This window comes from Lissotriton vulgaris, chromosome 1_1 (assembly GCF_964263255.1).
Source record: "Lissotriton vulgaris chromosome 1_1, aLisVul1.2, whole genome shotgun sequence".
In the NCBI taxonomy this organism is placed as follows: Eukaryota; Metazoa; Chordata; class Amphibia; order Caudata; family Salamandridae; genus Lissotriton; species Lissotriton vulgaris.
In genome coordinates, this window is record NC_141685.1 from 78,397,009 (window position 1) to 78,407,139 (window position 10,131).

General features: G+C 42.3%; 1 long non-coding RNA gene across 1 annotated transcript; it reads right to left on the reverse strand.

Annotated features, from left to right (window-relative positions):
• Positions 1 to 2,717: 2,717 nt before the first annotated feature.
• On the reverse strand, positions 2,718 to 9,257 carry LOC147737412 (uncharacterized). The gene is made up of 3 exons (XR_015299319.1): positions 9,207 to 9,257; positions 7,935 to 8,052; positions 2,718 to 3,192 (listed from the first exon to the last, which is right to left on the reverse strand). It is a non-coding gene; the product is annotated as an uncharacterized LOC147737412 (long non-coding RNA).
• Positions 9,258 to 10,131: the final 874 nt, after the last annotated feature.

Consider the following 10,131-nt stretch of genomic DNA (forward strand, 5'->3'; position numbering starts at 1 on the left):
GGCATAAGGATTTTCTCCAGTGTGGAGTTTCTCATGGTGAGATAGCGTTTTTCTCTGCAGCTTTTCTGGCATTCAGAGCACTCATAAGGTTTTCATCAGTATGGAGTTGATTATGGTTAGTAAGGCTGTGCCTATCAAAAAATAGGAATTTCTGGCATTCACAGCATTGGTAATGTTTTTTCATTGTGTGCGTCTGCTCATTTAGAGTGAGATTGCATTTTAAATTGATGCTTTTCTGGCACTTGGAGCACTGAATTATTTTTGTTGGTGTGTTTTCTTATGGTGCATGTAACCATCACTACCTCTGAATCTTTTCTGACATTTAGAGCACTGATAATGTTTTTCCCCCAGTGTGGATTCTCACATGTGCAGTGAGATCAGATTTACAGCTGAAACATTTTTGGCATTCGGAGCACTGATAAGGTTTTTCCCCAGTGTGGGTTCTTATATGGTGAGTGAGATTGATTTTTTCACTGAAACATTTGTGACATTCAATGCACTGATAAGGTTTTTCCCCAGTGTGGGTTCTTGTATGCCGAGTGAGTATTCTTTTTTCACTGAAACATTTCTGACATTCAATGCACTGATAAGGTTTTTCCCCAGTGTGGGTTCTTGTATGTGTAGTGAGTATTCTTTTTTCACTGAAACATTTCTGGCATTCAATGCACTGATAAGGTTTTTCCCCAGTGTGGATTCTTATGTGCCGTGTGAGATTACTTTTTATACTGAAACATTTCTGGCATTCAGAGCACTGATAAGGATGTTCCACAGAATGGGTTATTGAATGTTGAGAAAGACTTTGTTGGTTACAAAACCTTTCCTGGCTTTCAGGGCACTGATAAGGGTTTTCCCCAGTGTGGATTCTGATGTGCTGTGTGAGTCTACTTTTTAAACTGAAACATTTCTGGCATTCAGGGCACTGATAAGGTTTTTCCCCAGTGTGGATTCTTATGTGCCGTGTGAGACTACTTTTTAAATTGAAACATTTCTGGCATTCAGAGCACGTATAAGGTTTTTCCCCAGTGTGGTTCATTGCATGTTGAGAAAGACTTTGTTTTTTACAAAACCTTTTCTGGCATTCAGAGCACTGATAAGGTTTTTCCCCAGTGTGGATTCTTGTATGTTGATTGAGTCTTTTTTTTACCCTGAAACATTTCTGGCATTCAGAGCACTGAAAAGGTTTCTCCCCAGTGTGGGTTCTTATATGAAGAGTGAGACTGTTTTTGTCAATGAAACATTTCTGGCATTCCGAGCACTGATAAGGTTTCTCTCCAGTGTGAGTTCTTCTATGCCGAGTGAGATTGGTTATGGCATTGAAACATTTCTGGCAATCTGTGCACTGATAAGGTTTTACCCCAGTGTGGGTTAATACATGTTGAAAAAGACTTTGTTTTTGACTAAACCTTTTCTGGCATTCAGAGCACTGATAAGGTTTTTCCCCAGTGTGGGTTAATACATGTTGAGAAAGACTTTGTTTTGTACGAAACCTTTTCTGGCATTCAGAGCACTGATAAGGTTTTTCCCCAGTGTGGGTCCTTATATGTACATTAAGGTCTCTTTTTTTACTGAAATATTTCTGGCATTCAGAGCACTGGTAAGGTTTTTCCACAGAGTGGGTTAATACATGTCGAGAAAGACATTGTTTGTTACAAAACCTTTTCAGGCATTCAGAGCACTGATAAGGTTTGTCCCCAGTGTGGATTCTCATATGTTCAGTGAGATAAGATGTAAAGCTGAAACTTTTTTGGCATTCAGAGCACTGAGAATGGTTTTCCCCAGTGTGCATTTTCTCAAATTCAGTGAGATGAGATTTATGGCCGAATCTTTTTTGGCACAGGTAACTTTTTTCCCCAACTTGGGTTACTTTGCTTTGATTGAGGCGAGTTTTAACACTGAATTTGTTCTCACAGCCCGTGTTTTTATAATGTGTATTCCTTGAGTTAATGTCTCTACATTTAGTTTTCTCTTGCTTATATGCCACGGTAAGAGTGAACCCGATTTTAGAGTCGGGCTTGTTTAGATAATGTTCAGCATTTATCTTTAAACGAAATTGCGTGTAATCTTCTTAACACTTAAATTGAGAAAAATATGTCTGGATGCAGCCCTTTAAAACCTGTTGAAATGTTTCTAGCAAATAACAGTCTTTTGGTTATAGCCTCTCTGGCAGCAACTTATTTTGTGACTGAAGTTTTTCTCAAATCTATTTGTATAGGTTCTTAGCAATGCAGTGATAAGGTGTTAGTCTGATATGTAATGATTAAACTGCTAAGTACCTTTTTGCACTGGCGTAATGGCAGTAACTGAGAACATTAGAACATGCACAGTTATATTGTGTCTCACCAGTCGCAGAACATCAGTTCCTTTTACCCTTTCTATGTTTGGTAGAAGGTTAAGGATTGCAGTTCTGAAGACGAGGATTTATTTACATTAGCTATAGCACAACGGTGCTCATTTAATCTATTTTTATATTTAACAGTTTTACATATCACTCCTTCACAACAGATAATGTTGAGGCAATTTACATAGAATTACAGAACAGTACACAATAAAAAGGAAACAATCTGAGATGGTCATGAACACAATAAAGGGCTGAATTTTTAAGGTTTTCGCCAGAGTGAGCAGAGTGGGTCGTGGTGTTGTATACCGAGGCAGATAGTCTCAAACTTGCGTAACTGGTTAAAAACGGTTGTTGAACAAAGGTGATTTTCCAATCTTTTGGATGGTAGCGTGTCAGCTTCGGAGTCTTTTTTCAGTGTCTTTTCTTTGATGGTCTGCAGAAGGAACCTTTTGTTATATCTTTCTTTTATGCAGTGTGTGCTTCCACTCTGGAATTACATGATGCTTTAGATCATGCGTGCTTTAGATGAACGTTATTCTGTCATGCTGAGGCAATTTGTCTTTCTGATAATATTTCAGATGAGGATGTTGTGATTGGTCTTTCTGGCATTATCTCTGATGCTGTGTGGACAGATAGGACTTTGCTCTCGGTTAATGAAATGAAAAATTAGAGACTTCACTTACATGTATAGTACCTTCCTCAGCTCCCACTTCCTCGCCACACCTAGATTTTGGAAATTGTTTAAACTTAGAACGCTGGATGTCAATCAGTTTTTCAAAATTAACCTTCTTATGGCGCTTACAGTCAGTTGGCAGGTGCTAAATCTTGCTTTCTTCGTCCGTAATTTCAATCACCTATAGTATTACAATTAAATAGTTAATACATGTAAATATCCCCAAAAATATTTACAAGCCATATCAATGCAGAATTGCAGAATTTTGAAAGTGTTGAGCTGTTCTTCAGACAGAGCAGAGTGTAGAATGGTAGCCTGAGAGTACTTGGATCTATGAGTGAGGATTTGTAGAATTTCCAACATTTTATTAAGCTCACAAAGGATACATGTACCCTATGGACTTGTAACATAGAATCCCAAAAGCAGACATTAAAGTCATATGGACTGGCACCAAAAAGATATTGAAAATAGAATACTATTAATTCATTTTTAATGTAGATTTCTAGGATGGGAATTTCCCCTCCACGGACAACAGGCGTTTCCCGCTGCCCTGAGTTACCACCTACTTGTATCTGGTATCCTGACTTTTGAGCTCTGGCCTCTGCCGCACGCAAATCTATTGTGTGTTGTGAGGACTATGACGACGAAGTGAGGGAGGTGGCAGACGAGCGAGGCTTCACCGACACCATGACAAACGTCGGCGGAGAGAACGCTGACAACATAATCAATGTAGGTTGAGGAGAAGAGAAGGTGGAAGTCGTCGTCGTAGCAGTGGCGACGGAAGTCATCGTCGACGAGGAACCCATTTTTTAGGCAAATTTGTCTCAGGAAGAGACTTAGATGCCTGAGACTTAGATCTCGGAGGCGTAGAGGGCATAAGTACCCCTTAGAAGGAACAGGAGCCCTTTTGGAGGAATAAGTCTGGCCTTCATGAGTAGAGGTGTGGTCTTTCTTGAGCACCTTAGCCTTAGCAGATACCATCTCCGCCTCACAAGCCCTCTTCTTAGAGATGACAGTCCTGAGAGAGGAATCACTCTCAACATCTGATATCCTTAGTCTTGAGTTTCTGTAACCACAGAAGTTGACCTCCCTCTCTGTCTCTTAAAGTCTTTTGAGGAAAAGTCCTGCAGATTTTACAATCTCTCACCTGATGTTCAGGGTGGAGGCAGTAGATACACTTTTTGTGGGGGTCTTCGGAATGAAGCCAGAATTTCCCACAAGACTCATAGTGTCTGATGAGTGACCTCTTTGTAGTAGACAAAGCAGTGAAGCTATTCTGAAGAGTTTCTGAAGTGAAAAGGTAGAGGTACTGAGCAGAGCTCAGGGAGACTCCCTTCACACGACGTGCAGTAGAAAATCTGAGAGCCTGAGCCTCTGAGGAGAAGGTTCCAGAGGGTGCTGTTGCCTGATTGGCTGGAGTTTGTACCATATCTAGTAACTTGGACAAGTTATTAAAGTGACAAGTTTTTTCCTATTAACGTACATGTTACAATACTTCCTATTGCTCCTTTAGCTATGCTATTGCTATATTACTATTCTATGTACCGTGGGAATCCCACTTCAACGACGGGGAATGGTTCAAGCATGTGAATCTATGAAAGATACCCCATTACTGGAGAACAGCAGATTTCCCACTACTGAAGCTCTTACCCAAGTTGCTTTAGCCTTAGTCATCTCTCACATTGACTACACTAACTCTTTACTTTGGCATTCCGGCATATCAATCTAAAAGACTGCAACTAGTGCCGATAATGAGGCCTGCACTTCTCAGAGCCTCCAGTTCTTTCCTAAGGTGGATCAGATGATCCTGCCAGGTGGAGCTAAAGACAGCAATATTGTGTAGATATGCTGCACTCAAAGATTCCAATAAAGCAAGGCTTAGTTCACCAACCTTTGAAAAGTGGCAGGTGCCTGTTTCAAACCAAAGGGAATTACAGTGAACTGATAATACCCATTTGGGGTTGAAAATGCAGATATATTTTTTGTTCCTGGAGTCAGACCTATCTGTCAGTACTCTGATGTGAGATCGAACATACTCAGATACTTGGTAGCTCCCAACCTGTCAATAAGTTCATCTGCCCATGGAATTTGGTAACCATTAAGAGAATGGGGTGACCCAAAAAGTCAAAAGACCTGGGTAATAAATGTTATTCAAAAACAATGGTCTCAGACTATTATTTTAACCCAAGACAAATAAATCAAGTGATTATTTAAACCTTCTCTTAGTTGTGGGACATGTCCAACAGATCAGCCCACAATCATGGAATTTGGTATGCATCGCTTTTGATCACAGCATTCACGCCCCAATAGTCCACACAAAACCTCATTTCTTTCTTACCATCCTGGTTATGAGGCTTGGAGATTAAGACAACTGGGCAGGTCCAATGGCTCTCAGAAGGCTTTAGAACTCCCAATTCCAGCATCATGCTTACTTCAGCTTTGATGCTCTCTTTCACATGTTCAGTCTGCCTGTATGTTTTATTCTCGAAAGGTAGGCTTTCATCAGCGTCCACATCATGGATACACCAGCTAGTCTGGCGAGAGGTCCAAAAGAAGCGCTCTGCAAACTGATTTAGGACTTGCCTGCAATCAATCTCCTGATGGGCAGGTAGGGTGTCTTACAAGACTGCACCTTCCACTGACCCATCTTTTGGATTGTCGGACAGGTCAGGGACAGGTTCACTCTTAGCTTCCTGGTCCTCATCTGGAACCATGAGCATGGTCACATCTCAAAGAAGAAATTGAATGCACAGTTCCCCAGAATTTAAACAACAAATATATAAGGGAGAGACAGTTGTAAAAACAAAGTGAGTGAAGGTACACAGAAGGGGAATCCTCCTTTCGGAACTAGAGACCTCACACACCCAGCAAGCTAGGTGTCATGCTTCATCATATGGGCTCGCCCCTCGTCGGGTCGGCGGTGCAATACATAAAGGGGCTCTTTGGCGGGGATCTTTTGTTCCTGCCGTATGGTGCTGTGGGTGTGAGGGCCCTAGCGGGAGATTTGGGGAAGGGAAGTGTGTGTAAATGTGCAAGGGTGATTTAAAAAAGTTAGGGTAGTCCACAACTTTCTTTTTTAATTCTGCAGCTTGTCTGTGTATCTTTTATCTGCACCTCACGGACTCCTCACATTCCTCTCGAGAGAAGATCCTGCCTGCCTCCTACTCATTAGGGTTGTTTCAGTAACTGTTTCTATCACGTGTTCATGTTTCATTGACATGTATTAAAAATACATTGTGTAGCCTTAGCTTTATATACTCCAACTTGCTTTAGGGTGGATGCTCTCGTCCATTGCAAAGACAATCAGGGTTGGATTGGGATTGAAAATCGTCTCGGCATGCAAAAAAAAAATCGTCCCACATTTGAATAATGCCTTTCCACAAATGACTGCTTCGGCGTAATTTTATAATCTTGTAATACTATAAAAAAAAGAAAAGCAGCGCGGGGGGGGGTGCGTGAGGAGGGTTGGGTGAATGGGGGTAAAACATTTTTTACACGTTACTTTACACTGCTGAAATACACCTGGAAACAAGTGAGGCCACTTCTGCTCAGGCCCCCTGCCCCCACTCAGTATGCACAGGTTAATGGGCCTGCCAGCGAGACTAAGGGAGAGATACCTCTTCCTGTTGCTAAACAGGAGGTAACGAGCGTCCATCTGCCTATAGAAAGGCCGCCCAGACACCCACTGGGCCGCTGGCTGTTCGAACAATAGAGACAGCGCCCAAATCAGCCCCAGACTGCTAAAAAAAGCAGCCCACTGCAGGGACTCGGACACTGGCCCCTCGGGCATTGCCCGAATGCCCACGTTACCAATCCGACGCTGAAGACAATTATCACTTGTTAGTTTGCTTGGCCTTTTGCTATTTTTGCATTACATTTCTGATAGATTTGTTGTGTTTTATTTTACATATCACAAGAGATGACGAGGAAAACGACAGTCCAGTGTACCCATTCTTCATATAAATCAACTCACAGTATACGGTTCTGGAGGTTCAGTCCCACAGACATTACCTCTAACTGAACGCAGGCACCCTAGGAAGCATGTGCTTTTCAAACCAGTTGCCCTCTGATACGCTGTCCTCGCTATTGGATAAGTCAGTATGTCCTGAATTTTAGGAGGGTTATCGTATCTAGTGCACTCTGTTAGACAGCGCTCACCTGTGGTAGTAAGATGGTAATAGGCACCTTATCACCTATGCACGGTGCAGGGCTTTGAGTTACAGAGCTCCTCACGCTGTGGAGAAGATTAGGTCACATTTACCCGTTTTCACATATTTATTCCTGATGAAATGCCAACAGATTGCTCCATGACTACACAAGGCATGAAAAAGTTGACCTGAAGTACAGACCCCAGCTTACCAGCAGGTCCATAGGTGATCAACACTTTCACACAGTGATAGGGGCCATTAGTTCCTCAATTTCTCTGCCACTTTTTTTAATCTCAACATGGACCAGGAAGATCACATTAACTATGTTGTGGCAACTGGTCAATAGTTGATCTTATATTCAGACTTTCACCAATCTCACATCTCATGACACAACATCCTCTGTCCTACTATGCTCATCCGGTGTACTTAATAAAAGATCTCCGACAAAGTGCCCTCTGGTGGTGCCCGCCAGGCATTGTAGCGCCGGCCTGATGAGGAGTATAGCCCAATGATGAAGCATGTCACCTTCAGGTGAGTGAACGCAACTTGTCTTAAAAGCACCTGCTTCCTAGGGTGTCTGTGTTCAGTTACAGATAATGTCGCTAATACTGAACCTGCGGAACAGTATACTGTGATTTGACTGTTTTATTTTAACAAATGTACATAGCAGATATTGGCCCTTCCTTGTTTCACAAAAATGATCGGATACCTGCCTCGGAGCGCACTTCTTACAGACGAGTACAGGGTTATCATGTTGCTGCTACAAGTTTCTTACCTGTGCGAGTTATCGGGATCGATGCAGGGGCAGACCCAAACCAGCCACATGTGGAGATCAATGACAAATACTGAAGAATTAACAGAGCTTCTAAGCAGGTGACCATCACTTTATTGACCTTGAAAATAAAAGACACGCTTTTAGTATTCTGGCGACTCCTGACCATAAAAAACAAAGGTTATGAATTCAATATTGTGTCAAATACTTAAAAAATGGAACTGAATGTGCTGAATCGGATGTTGTCCCAGGTCATGCATGACACCTTCCACCACTATTGCTTATGGGACTTGTAGTTTTGTTTTTCTCATTAAAAGGATGGGCTCTAAAGTCCCAGTGTTCTCAGCGATGTTGGTTAAAATCAGAGGCCTGACGGAGGATGAAGCAGGACATGGCTCTGCTTAGCAGTGAGATGACTGACAGTTCCCCAGTCCTTCCATTCTTTGACCTACAGAGGCTCGTTGGCCATTCATATTTTTTTGCAACGACAAAGAAACTTTTATTGCAGCTTCTGTCAACTGAAGAGATAAAATGCCTGGGCGTGTTTCATTAACTACTGACAAACATGAACAATCAAGAACATGAGTTTCTGGAAAATTATCAAGCACCCAATCAGAATCAGCCCCTCTTCACACCCAGGAAATCCTACTCTATGGCAGGGTGCTGCCTGCCACAATATATTGCAGGTTACTTCCAACATAATCAGATTTATACATACATACTCCAGGGTGCTGCCAGCTATCGGGTCTGCACACAGCAGTCTGAAGCCACTCAGGAAGAAGGTAAGCTCTTCATTTCATCTTAAGCCCTTAGGTTACATTCACAGCCCGATGTGTCCGGAGACCTTTTTCCACGCTCTAACTGCGCCAAGCAGATCGACGTAGCCCGTCATAGTCTGTGTTGTGTGCTGGGTGATGCCTGGCATCTTATTATCGTTGGCGGATGGATGAAGCTCTGATAGGAGCTACTACAAGAAGAGTAGAGAAACAGGACCAAAGATCGCCTGAGAGCGACAACTTCCCAGAAGCTGAAGAAAGAACTCTGGAACAGCAAACCTCCTACACCCTGGAGATTTTCCAGGATAAGCAAATGATGGTAATGAAATGCAAACTGCAGCATTAAGGTCACACACTACAACATCATTCCCTTTAAACCGAAGATAACAACCTACAAGAAAAAACTAACCAAAAAGCATCAAAACTAGAAAATGCATTTCCAAATGCTTCAAAAGAGAAACGGTTAATACAAATGAACAATATTAAACTTTGTTGGTACCTTAGTAATGTGCTTACTTCCTGGCTTCACTCCATCTGCAGCAATAACGCTCTGAAAGGAGAAATTACTGCTGTGAGTCTCAGAGTCTTCAGTATTACTGGTCTCAGTCACGAAGACTGCGGTGTCGGGAGATAACTTTCTCTTATTTGGCTTTATAGTTCCACCAGCCACGCCATCGCTTTTAGCAGACACGTTAATGTCAGCAGCATCATAACTTCAGGCAGACCAGCAATGCGGATCTCACCACTCACACTGGTTGAATATTCAACAAGTACGGTCTTGGCTTACCAAGTAGAACAAAAGAATCGGGTCTCACAATCATACCCAGAGCCACAGCTAGCTCTGCCGCCTATTGAGCACACCCAAACACCTCAGCACTTAAGCACCAGCCCCAGGGGAGACCATCTGTGAAGTCCTTGTTAACTTGCACTACTCCTGGGTCAGCACAAGCAGCATCATGGAAAGCGTCTAACACCGCTGCCACAAACATTCATGAACATCCAAATCCTCGTCACCCAAACTACCCAAAAAATGTCTTTCTAGATAAGCAGTCAACCCAGTAGTGTCTGTCTCTGTGCACTAATTTGATGCCAAAGTTGTAATTTTAAAAACATCCTTAGCAACATTTCAGAGGCCTTTCTGACACCATTAGCATTAATGTTTCAAAGCAAAGGACTGTGTTCTGTGAACTTTAAAAGATGAATGCCCCAGACCTCTTCTGGACATTAACAAGCATTTATTTGCAATGCAATAGGTCTCGCGATTGAGAGATTTAGAGCTACTGGCACTGTAAATGACAAGGCCTTTTATTTACGTTTTAAAAACAAAAACATAGATAAAAGCAATTGTCATTTACAATGCCAATAGCTCAACCTCACGTAAATGCGAGACCCCTTGCATGCAAATGCGTGTTTGTTGTGAGCCC